Here is a 12,273-nt window from a genome sequence, read left to right as displayed (position 1 = left end):
CGCAGTAGTCAGACAGATAGGCCTAGGGAGCTACTTTATCAAGTTAGTCTCCCTCTTGTATAATGGCCTGCAATCCTCCATTTTCGGTAGTACGAAACCTGCCTCACTCTTGGGCCCCACAAAATGGTGATCTCTCTCTATGCCGACGACGTGGTTCTCTTCATCCAAGACTCGAACGAAAACTTGAATCCCATTCTCCGTGAAGTTATTAAGTTTGGCATCATATCAGGCTTAAAAATCAATCACTCTAAATCAGAAATATTTCCCCTAACACCACACACCAGAAAATGTACAGACGATCATGGTTTAAATGGAAAACTCTCACGTTCGTTATCTGGGAATCTTTGTGTCCCTAAACCACCACAACGTATACAAAGATAATTATGAGAAAACGCTCGAGTCACTTCAGGAGCGAATACACAGATGGAGGGCACTCCCGCTAACATTGTGGGGTAGAGCCTAGCTGGTGAAGATGGTGGTTCTTTTTTCCTAAACTCCTTTACCTGTTTGCCAATATACCCCTCTTACTGCCACAATCCTTCCTGAAAAGAGTCAGGAGTCTAAACCTTGAACTACTGTGGGCAGGTAAACCAGCAAGGATGGCCTACGCAATGCTCATATTGCCAACGTCCCAAGGAGGCTTGCCACTCCCTGACCTAGAGCGGCACTATTAGGCGGCCCAAGCACCGTTTCTCAGCTACTGGTATGCCACTCCTTTCATCAGACTACACGTTCAAATAGAATGGGCCCTTGTATCCACCAACCTACTGATAGCGGTCCTCATCGGTCACCTTCCAGTGTCCCAAGCCACAATGAACGTAGTCTTATACACATACGCGATTTGAAAAAAGATGGCACAGAAATATGCCATTCAAACTAGATTCTCCCCCTTGTTGCCAGTCCAGTTTATACCACAAATTCCCCTAACTGCAGAGAGAGCCTTTCACCAATGGGCAGACAAACTACACATTCAGACCTTGGGACTCCTGTTCACGAGGGCATATTCATAACACGCCAGCTGGCTAGGGAGAAGGGAAGCAGTACATCCCTGGACACATTTGTGTACTTTAGACTCCGCTATACCATCCAAACGCTCTTCCCGACCTTCCCACAACAACCACCTACATGGCAGCTTTTATACAATGCGATTCAAGCACAGGGCGATGGCAAATTAGTTTCAACGATATACAAGTCCCTCTTGGCAGACACCATACCAAGGAACACTCGCACAAAGGCAAGGTGGGAAACGTCTCTACGAGCTTCAATACCCGACGATGTTTGGACATGCATCCTCTGACAAACTCAAAAAGTGGCACTAAACACACGCTTCAAGCAAATCCACTTCAACTATCTCCATCAAACGTACTATACCCCGGCCAAACAATGCATACAGCGACCGTAATCAGCAGCCTCGTATGAGAGATGTGGCGTTCCGGCGACAAACTTCCTTCATGTAGCCTGGGACTGCCCCGATGTACCCGGCTCTGGACTCAGGTGCTGCAAACAATAGCTGCAATAATCAGCGAGGACCCATCACCCATCCCCGCTGTAGCCCTGCTTGAGTTGACGAGGCACTTGTCACCGGCAATGAGGAAACTCGCAGCCATCCTGTTGGTGTTTGCGTGCAGGAGAGTCGCCATGTCATGGGGTCGTGGAACGCCCCCCCTGGCAAAATGGCTGAAAGACATACTGTATTGCCGAGACGTGAAGCCCGGCCGCGTAAAGGGCGATTGCAGAGACTTCTGCTGTTGGCTGTGCTGCGTTATAGAAACGCTAATTCCTGTTACTTGCCATCTGTGCAAGCAAATTCAACTTACCTTCACGGCGTGCTTCCCCTCGCGTCCCTCGCAATCGGAGAGGTTGACAGTGTGCGAGTGTGTGAACAGCCGCGACGAAGCAACGAAGCGGGTGGAAAGCCCCGCCCACCTATTGGCCCCGCCCACTCCAGGAAGTCAGGATACAAAATAACATCCCAGCGACCCTTGCGGCGTGAAGCCCGGCCGCGTAAAGGGCGATTGCAGAGACTTCTGCTGTTGGCTGTTTGCTGCTTTTCTGCCGTTCGCCGACCGTAAGTACCCAGGCACAACCGCTTAAGAGAGAGAGGAGAGGAAAAACACAAGGAAATTTAAATTTCCTAAGCACATGACGCGAACCATCGAAGGCCCCCAGACTCGGAGAAAAACACTAAACTACCGCAAAATGGCAAATCCTTGGACTGCCTTAAAAGCCCCTGTTGATGGTAGTGGCAAAGTAAGTAAAAGCGTACCCTGGCCTTCCAAAGCTCATCTGCGAGACACAGCGACTATCGATCTAAACACTACACATATGTCAAAGGTCTTACCGATAGCAAATCTGGACTTAAATAACTGTACAGACAGCCATTCCCACGATCACCGTCCAAACAACAACACTTCAAACCTGCAAGAGCAACTGACAACTGAAGTAATCGCAATTGGAAATGATACAAGCACACTTCCTCTTGAAACCGCGACAACTCTGGCAATAACACGACCCTCGGCATCCAACCACTCCAGCCAGCGAGTGTTGCCTGATTTATTTAATCAACCTAATACACAAATAAAAGAGCCTACGAAGACAAGTGGTGATCCTGGTAAGCCGTCTGGCAACTCTAACTACCTTCTTTTGGGAAGCGAGGTCTCCGACGCTGAGCTAATTAATGCTACCAATATGCCGAACACGGACCAAGAAACTCCCGTTAATAGAGCCCATGAGCAAGAGGAAAGAGCAATGCCTGAAGACATCTCTGACGAAAATGAAAATCAACCTACAAACAAACAAAGCAAAAACGTCCCTGCTAATTCCATAAATTCGTCTTTGACGGAAAGACACGCATTCACAATAGAGTCCTTGCTTCCAAAAGCAATGCCACAAGACACAACTGGAACCAAACCAAGTACAAAAAACAAAAAGAACATAATACTGGATGCTAATAAAGAACGAGCGGGAAAAATACATAAGGAAGCCCAAAAACCGAATAATGAGCACAACCTGCCTGCGATGCGAAGTAATCTCGCAGGAAATCCAATCTACAGAAACATGGAGACACGAAAAACCACTCAGAGAAAGGATAGCGAAAATCAAAGTGCTTATGCATGCCAAGCCCCCGAAGATTTAGGGGAAAACAATCTGGACAAAGAAAGCAGCTCTTCGACAGGCCCAGAACAAAGGCGATCCAGTCCAACTCTGAAGCCCGCATGCAGGGACGCAAGTTCCATTGCAAGAGCTCGCCGCCTTCAAAGAATCATCGAATTAAAATTAAAACTAAACCAGTCAGCTTTCGATGATTCAATGTCAACACCTACAAACGTTAGCACTCCGTGCATCAAAAACTCAAACAATTCAAATCAAATAATTATTGAAAAGGCACTAAACTCTTCACTTCAAGATGATGAATGTGACATGGAACTTTCACATCAAACATCCAATGGCACCACTCCTTTGGAGCAACAAGTGATCTTATCTGCCGACACTTTAACTCAATTACACACTAATGTAGTAGCTGCTTCATCAATTGTCTTACTACCTTTCACTAAACTCTACGAATCACTGAACGGGACAATAAGCGACCAAGGAGCGATGCTTACAAATTTAACAAATAAAATGGATAAACTTGAATCTTTTACAAGCTCCATACAAAAACAACTTGAATTACAGGCAGACATATCTACTCGTTGGCAGGAACGGCTATGTGATCTGGCTGCAAGACATCACTGCCAAAACGATACCTTAATGGAAGGTCTGCTGGAGGCTGTCAAATGGATGCGCCACCACTCGGAAAAGGCGGACAAGCAAATCCAAAACCATGATTATGTTCTGAAGCGAGATAATTTGCCAAAAAAGGCCTCTCCACAAAGCAATCATAAGAGATCAAAAGACCAAGGTACTAGTCTGGCAACCGCGTCCCCAACAACCGAGAGTCCTCGACCACTGGCGCTGATCTTTCATGACAATCAATCGCCACCAGCGCCCAGCAAAAAACCCGAGTCTCAAGCAACGTCGCATTCATATTGTCCTGAGAAAAATGATGCTAAGTCATCGGAAGAAAATCTTCAGCAAAGCTGTGATGCCACTACAAATGCAAAAACCCTCTTGCAAATTGATGCCGGCAAATCCTCAATGACAGCAGAGGTCCACATGCCATTAGTGGCAACAAATAACTGCGAGAACACGTCATTCACAATGCCCCCCAATATCACAAAGAACTCATTTAACATATTTACTGGGTCATCCAAAACCATTTCCAGGACAGAAAAATCTACTAGAACGGCAGGACAAGGAAACAATCCATTATTTCAAGAAAACAAAAAAAGACAAACAAAGGTAAAACATCCAAATGTGAAAAAATTCATAAGGAACCTCACAACACCCACAAAACCACTATTGTTTGAACGCACAACAAGAACTTCCAAGCAGAAGTCTAATGATGTGCCCAACCAAGATCCAAATAATGGTCAAAACCGTGTGCCCAATAAACAATCCACAAAACGCCGGCGTCTCGAATCAGAAGAACTATATAGCGACAGTTCTGTGAATGCCTCGACAATTGATCTATGTGATCTCTCCACATATTCAGCGGAATGCGATGGCCAAGATGAGCCAACAAATACACTCCAACCTAAAGAAACTTCGAGATCTCGCACGTGGCAACAACACAAAACATTGATTAACAACAAAGCAAGCAGACCGGCTCCACAAAAAGAAATGACTAGACTAGCCGAGAGGCCAACGTCACCACACGTATCCAAGCTAAATCCAAAATTAACGTCTAATCAAAAAAACTTTAAAACTCGCTACACATCCAGAGTACATTTAAGCAAAAATCAAACACATAATAACCGATGTTGGAAACTACGACTCCAAAATATCCAATCTGACGACAACGAGATCAACTTAAACAGAGCAAACGTCATGAAACTGTTCGCATGCGTTCCAGTGCTACGGACAATATCGTCAGACGACATAAAAATTGTTGAGTATCCAACTGAGCTAACTTCAGACCAAGTACTTTTACATATCGGCTCTTCGGCGGTGAAAAACATGCTTCTACGAGCCACAGAAGAGCTTTTAATTTTTGGCTTCGATTTAACGCTGGAACCTGAACACGAATCACAACAAAACACCTTGGGGAACAATGTTCGTGAAAAAATTGTAGGACTGGACCACCAAGGTGTAAACCTGCGGAAATCCCTAGCATATCCCATCACAAAACATAATGGAAACAAGCCACGTGGTTCCCCTCGAAGAACCAGGTCCGAAATTCAATCCCAACAAGGAAGTCAAGATTAACAATGATTGAAGAAGACGAGCACGGATCAAATCGTGCTATCCTGGAACACTCGAGGATTCACTCATTTATTTAACAACTTCGAGGTACCTATGAACAACATCCTCGCCGTATGTCTACAAGAAACGTGGATACGTGAGCGGCCATTTCGTGACGGCTTCACTACATTCCTAAATCCTGCCGGGAAAAATGCAACCGGCCGGCCGTTCTCTGGCTTAATCACTCTACTGAAGATCAACAACTGGCTGACGCCGCTCGAATCCCGAAACCCAAACCCTTTTGTTCAAAGCACCTTGATACAAATATCTGCCACAACAACGCAGGCGAAACAATTTCTACTGTTAATAAATGGTTACTGGAACCCTGCTAAGATTTCGCCACACAGCTTCATCGGCTCAGTGACAACCCTAATAGATGAAGCCTCAACGAAATATAACAACCTAACCATCATAGTATGTGGTGATTTAAATTGTAGCTGGTACAAATTTGATAAAATCACAAAAACAAATACGTTAAAGGAACCCGAGAAGGTTGAACAGAGAGGAAAGCTCTGGTTTGAGGCCCTTGCTATAAGAAACTGTACCATGGTCAATGGGAGAACCAAAGGAGACCAACCATGTAACCCAACATGGCACGGACCATATAGCCAAAACACACTAGACTACATTTGGGTCTCAAGAAATCTTTTTGGCCAAGTGAATTCCCTCAACATCATATCAATGCCTCAAAGCGACCACGATCTACTCCGCCTAGCCCTAGAGACCGACTGGGGCGATGTTCCTGAAAAACTTGATGTACAAATTACATCGAACGCAGCGGGAAATCGCCTGAGGCTTAACCATTTACAAATCGGGAAACTCACCACCGACATAAATAAAGAAAACATCGTGAACTATGCTCCCTTGTTGACGGATTGCCGGCCGAAAGTCATAAATTCTAAAGTAATTGGGCACTCAAACAAACATCTGTACAGCGACGTTATCGCAAAAGCAAAAAAAATCATGAGGAAAGATTTGCGGCTGATCAAGAAATTAAAGCTATCACCAGACAATATCGCGATTAGAGTAAAAACAAGACGACAAGAATATCGACATTGGTTAAAAGCACACTCAGCAATAATAGAACAAAACCGCGCGGAGCTGATGCTTCAACTGCTGATCACAAAAAACACGCGCGATATTTGGACAATCCTAAATAAAGGCAATACAAAAGCAACACCGACAATATCAAATCCGATTGATGGCAACAAATGGGTTGAGCACTTCAGGGAAATATATAAAATCCCGAACGAAGACACACAAGTGCAAGAAAACGTCTCAGATCTACCATGGGACGTAACACCTCGAAGCGACGAAATAGAAACAACAATACAGAAGCTAAAAAACTCAAGAGCAGCAGGCCCCGACCAGATCTCAAATATCATGTTGAAGGGAAACAAAACACACTGGGCCAAGTTCATGGAATCTCTGTTTAGAATAGTGTCGGAAAAAAAGAAAATTCCGGAGTCATGGTTAAAGGCGATTGTGGTACCTATCTATAAGAAAGGCGACAGGAACGATCCGATGAACTATCGTCCAATCGCCCTACTTGACACAATCGGGAAAGTATATGGCTCCTTCCTTCGAAAGAAACTCACTTCATGGGCCCTCAAAGCAGAAATATACGATGTTCGACAAACAGGTTTCACAGAGGAGGCCGGTGTCGATGTAAACCTACTTGTGCTAAACATGTTAAAACTTGAGGCTCTGCGCACAAAGAGACAAATCTTCTTTGCCTTTATAGATCTCAGGCAAGCTTTTGACACAATAAACCGTGAGAAACTCTGGTCAAAGCTAAGAAAGTGGGAATGTCCGCCAACAATCCTAGAACCCCTGAAAGCTCTCCATTCCAATACCTCAATACAGATTAGGTTAAATCAACAAGGCGAGTTGAGCCAACAAGTAACAACTCATAAAGGCGTCAAGCAAGGCTGCCCACTGGCAGCAGAATTATTTAAGATCTTTATAGCCGACCTACCGAAATGGTTAAACTCAGTACCCTGTTTCTCGCCAAGGATCAAGGACACCCAAATCAAACATATCATCTATGCAGATGATATAGTACTAATCGACTATACACAGATTGGCCTACAGCGACTTCTGACACGACTCAATGAATATATGAAGTCAAATGAGCTACTGATCAATACTGACAAAACAAAAATCATGAGCATCAGTCATACCAATAAAAACGCAGGAAAAAAAATTCATATGGCGAATTGCAAGTGATAAACTTAATATTGTATCGTCCATAAGATACTTGGGCGTGATGTTCAACAATTCCATCTGTGAAACAGCTTGGGTCAATGACATAACTAGTAGAACTCTCAAATTTGGATTACAAGGAGCAAAAATCAACCACGAATACGGGAAATTCACAATTCCACCATTACTGACTTTCTATTTACAGAAGGTCATTCCAACCATCGTATTTGGAGCTGAAGCTGGTTGGAACTTGGATTTTCGCTTATGGCAAAGACTAGAAGGGATCTTCTGGAAATATGCCTTGAGGCTTCCTCACTACATCTCGACAGTGGCTCTGAGATACGAACTTGCACTTAATTCGCTGTATATGACAGTGATTTGGAAATCCCTCTACACCATCAGGAAAATGTACTGCAGTAAAAAAATACCAGCATACGAAATTTTCAAGATCAGAAATGACGACACCCAAGCAATATTAATCCAAATTTGGAAAAAAAAACTTGAAGCCATAATGGACTCCGCAAATATAAGTCAATCTGACCTAATCGATCGACCACAACAGGCGAAAAAAAAATTAGAAGAATGGGACTGGATGCATAACATTGAAAAACGCAGGAAACTAAAAACGGGTCTTCCATTAGGTCTTGGAGAAATAAAACTACACAAGCCACCAAAATACCTACTAAATTGTCCTTCACGATATCACAGGAACATGTTTCTAAAATTCAGGCTGAACGCCCTAAACAATCGAGAAATGCTATGGATACGAAAAAAGAAAGACACCGCAGACAACAAATGTCGATTCTGTGATGCGAGCGAAATAGAGTCCCTCAAGCATTTGATACTTGATTGCACAGGCACAATCACACAGCGGACCCTACACCTAATTAGCTTCAAACCTCAGAACTATGACATGAATGATTGGTGGTCATATGTAAGCGCCGGCCATAATATTAAACTATCATGCAGGATAATTGACTATTTAACCATGATTCTCTGTAATACAACTTGTGATAAGGAAAAGAAAATCCTTAATTAACAGTGATCCAAACTTAGCACCAGCACAAAGAACATACTGTGATTAAACACTGGAGAGGAAGGATGAGATGCGGGAAAGGTCAATTATAACAAAAGTTCGATTTAAGTATCGAACTGTAGTTTTATTAAAAAAAAAAAAAAAAAAAAAAATTGCCGAGACGTGGAAACTGAGTTAATCAGAACACTACCCTTGCACGCACACCCTCCCCCCGACATCTGGGGACCATATGTTGCATACCTACTCTCTACCTCCGACAACTCAGCTTCGCCAACACAAACCTAACAGGCAATCTAAAGAGGCTTGTCAGTGTATTGCCAAGACATGGAAACTGAGTTCATCAGAACACTACCCTTGAACGCACACCGCCCGACATCTGGGGACCATATGTTGCATACCTACTCTCTACCTCTGACAACTCCGCTTCACCAACACAAACCCAACAGGCAATCTAAAGAGGCTTGTCAGTCGACTCATTCGCAGAAGAGTTCCTATCAAAATGACTTTCCGAGGAGACAGTATTCTTTGTACGTAATTGATGTAGGGAGGTGGGGGGAGGAAGAGGGGATTCCAGGGTGCAACTGTTGATACACCCATTAGGTTTTGTTGTTGTTTGTAGTTGTTGAAAACCCCAAAAAAAAGTAATAAAAAAAAAGAAATGCAAGTTACCTAGTTTGACTTCAGGGGCTGGGAAATAGATATGCAAATTAGAGGAAATGACACGGGGAAAATTGGCCATAGGGGACATAAAAAAGGTCTATTGGCAGCTATTCTTGTAGAGAGAGCTGACGACATTTGGAGTTGAGTGGGATATGCCAGTGTGACAGCACAATATACAGTGCATTATGGAGCTCCATTTAACAATTGTAGGGTGGATGTTTGGAGGGCTCTCAGGGTACAGTAATCTGACACGTCAGATATGGGTGCAATTATGACACATAAAATGAAAGAAGATGAAAACCCTCTTGCTTATATTCAGGATATTCAAGAGAGATGGCAGCTTTAGATGTGTGAGCCATGGGAAAAAAGAATGGCACTATTGTATCATATTTTGTGCCTGGGATTGCCAGAAAAAGTACAGAGACAAATGAAAAAAAAAGTAGGAATGGGAGGGAAGCCGTGGGCTGAATACAATTGGTTTTTGGGCATCATTGCTGATTGTTACAAAAAAGAAAGATGAGAACAGAAAGATTGGGGAAGCCAAGTTAGTTCATAAGAAATTGCCAAAATTTGCTATAGAAGGGGCAGTATTGACAAGTGGAGAAGGAGTAGGAATGCAAGAAATAACAGGTGCATCGCAGGGGAATAATGTACACCCAGTGGATCAAGGTCAGTATGGGTTTTAGCCATGAGGTGGAGGTGGAGGATTAGAGAAAGAGGAAGTGGATTTCAGAACACCCAAGGTGGATTTAAAAATGCCCAGGGTGTAAATCAGAGCACCCAAGAAGGATATAATGGTGGGTTTGCCAGAGAGCCACCTCCCGTGTTTTGGAATTGTAGGATAGCAGGGCATTTTGCACGTGTATGTAGAAGTTGAGGAAACATGCAACAGAATGGACAAAATTCAAGAGGGGGGGACACCACCCACCGCCATACAGCACACAAACATGACAGAGCTTGGCCCAGGATCACACATCCTATCAGACACAAGTGCCACAAACACAGCAGGCCCTATTGCCTATGCACCCACCTCAGGGGCAATCGCAACAAGCACCTATGCAGACACAATGGAATGTGAACACAGGGCAAGCACAAACACCTGGAATAAGGGGTGTCACTGTGGTAGGAGGGAACCCTTTTACGGGGAGAGGGATGAATTTGTACCTTCAATAGAACAGCTAACAGGGTGATTTGATGTGTTCGGTACTATCAGTAACACCAGACCCCCATGATGAACCAAGGATCAATGTGATGATAGGAGGCAAAGCTTTTTCATTTCGTGTAGACACTGGTGCGACTCGCTCTTGTATAAGGGAGGGAAAATACACAATGCCAGGTATTGCCATGAATGCTCATGGGTTCTCTGGAGCTACGCATTTTGTTCCTTTTGCTGATAAATTACCTGTTTCTATAGGGGAACGTGACATGTCTGTCCCCTTGTTATATTCTCAAACGTCAGTTAACATTCTGGGTAGAGATTTGATGATGAAACTTACCTTGATGATTTCTTTCAATGATGAAGGAATAGTGTGCTCCACTCAAAGAATACACTATTTAAAAGTAGGAGAATTTATACTGGCATTTACAGGACAAGTGGCTTTATGAGGAGTCCTGGTTGATCTGGATATTTTCATATCTCCCTTATCCCCTCTTGCTTTGCCACTCTTTTTGACTGCTTACTCTCTGTTCTCTCCTCCCCTCTCCTCTCTCTTTTCCTATCTCCTCCCCTCCTCCCCTTACTTTCTTCTATGCACTTACTCTATCAGAATTGTCCCTGGACCTAGTTTGATAGCAACCTTGTCTGTCGCTCCCCCATCCACTTACTGTCCCCCCAGGACTATATGAAACGTTGTCAGGCCTAGTTTGATAGTTGCTTGTTTGGTTCCTCCCCTCCCTTCTGCACCCCTCTCCCTCACCTTTTGTTTTCCGCCGGCTCTACCAGAAATGTCGTCAGGCCTAGTACGGTAGTCGCCTGTCTGTTTCCCTTTCCTTCCCACTCCCCCCCCCCCTCCCTTATCTATGTTTTAGCACTTGCACTATCTGAAATGTCGTCAGGCCGAGTACGATAGTTGATTTCACATCCTTACTGTTCATGGCCTGTAAGAATGTTGTTGTATTATCCCTTGTTCCCTCCCTTGCCTTGAAGCGCTTTGAAACACATTGTGTATAGGTGCTATATAAATAAACTATCATATCATATCATATGAGGTGAGCATTTTATTAACATGGCTACCTGGATTAGTAAGGAATATTGTGAGGATACCTGATGAATTTTTATTTAAGCCACAAGTATCTATGGATGAAGACGAAGGGCAGATTATTCCCATAGAATTAGAAGCAGCCATAGTACGAGGGGGGATAGCAATGCTCCAAGGAGTAGATAACGAAGGCAGAGCATGGAGAACAGTAATAGCTCTTGAAGAGGAATACAGATTGACTGGCATAACAGATTAAGATATGTTTAGAGATAAACGTATAGATGATGAGGTAGTGTTTTTCATAAGCATTACATATTGGATCAAGATTGAGAAAAGGGAGATCCCACAGCTAATGGCACTGATACAGAAAAAACCTGCATATTTTCAGGGAGACATAGAAAAGGTACCAAGTGTCCTTTGGACTACTGGCACATATGACATTGGAATATTAAACGGAATAGGGGAAGTTAAAATAAAACTGAAGCCAGGAGCAATTCTACCCCGAGCAAAACCGTACCCCATGTCGCGAGAAGCTGATGAAGGCATATTTGAGACTATGGGCCGCATTACGAGTTTGGAGGTAGCCATGGTGCTATTAGCGCCATGGCTGCCTCCAAATCCGTGTCCGGGTCCCTGTAGTCGGAATGGGGATTTACCGGGTCATTCCCACCTTGGAGGACCCGGTAAGTCACCATTCTGAAAATCATTCCCCAATCCCATTCGAGCCCCCATAGGGCTGGGCAGCGTAGCCAAATGCGCCCAGTCATCACCTACGTGACGTGACGCAGAACCCGGTAATCAACACACATCATCTCACAACACAGCGCGTCA

The sequence above is a fragment of the Ambystoma mexicanum genome, chromosome 5p (genome assembly GCF_040938575.1).
Source record: "Ambystoma mexicanum isolate Mex_15411 chromosome 5p, UKY_AmexF1_1, whole genome shotgun sequence".
In the NCBI taxonomy this organism is placed as follows: Eukaryota; Metazoa; Chordata; class Amphibia; order Caudata; family Ambystomatidae; genus Ambystoma; species Ambystoma mexicanum.
This window is presented reverse-complemented; position numbering follows the sequence as displayed.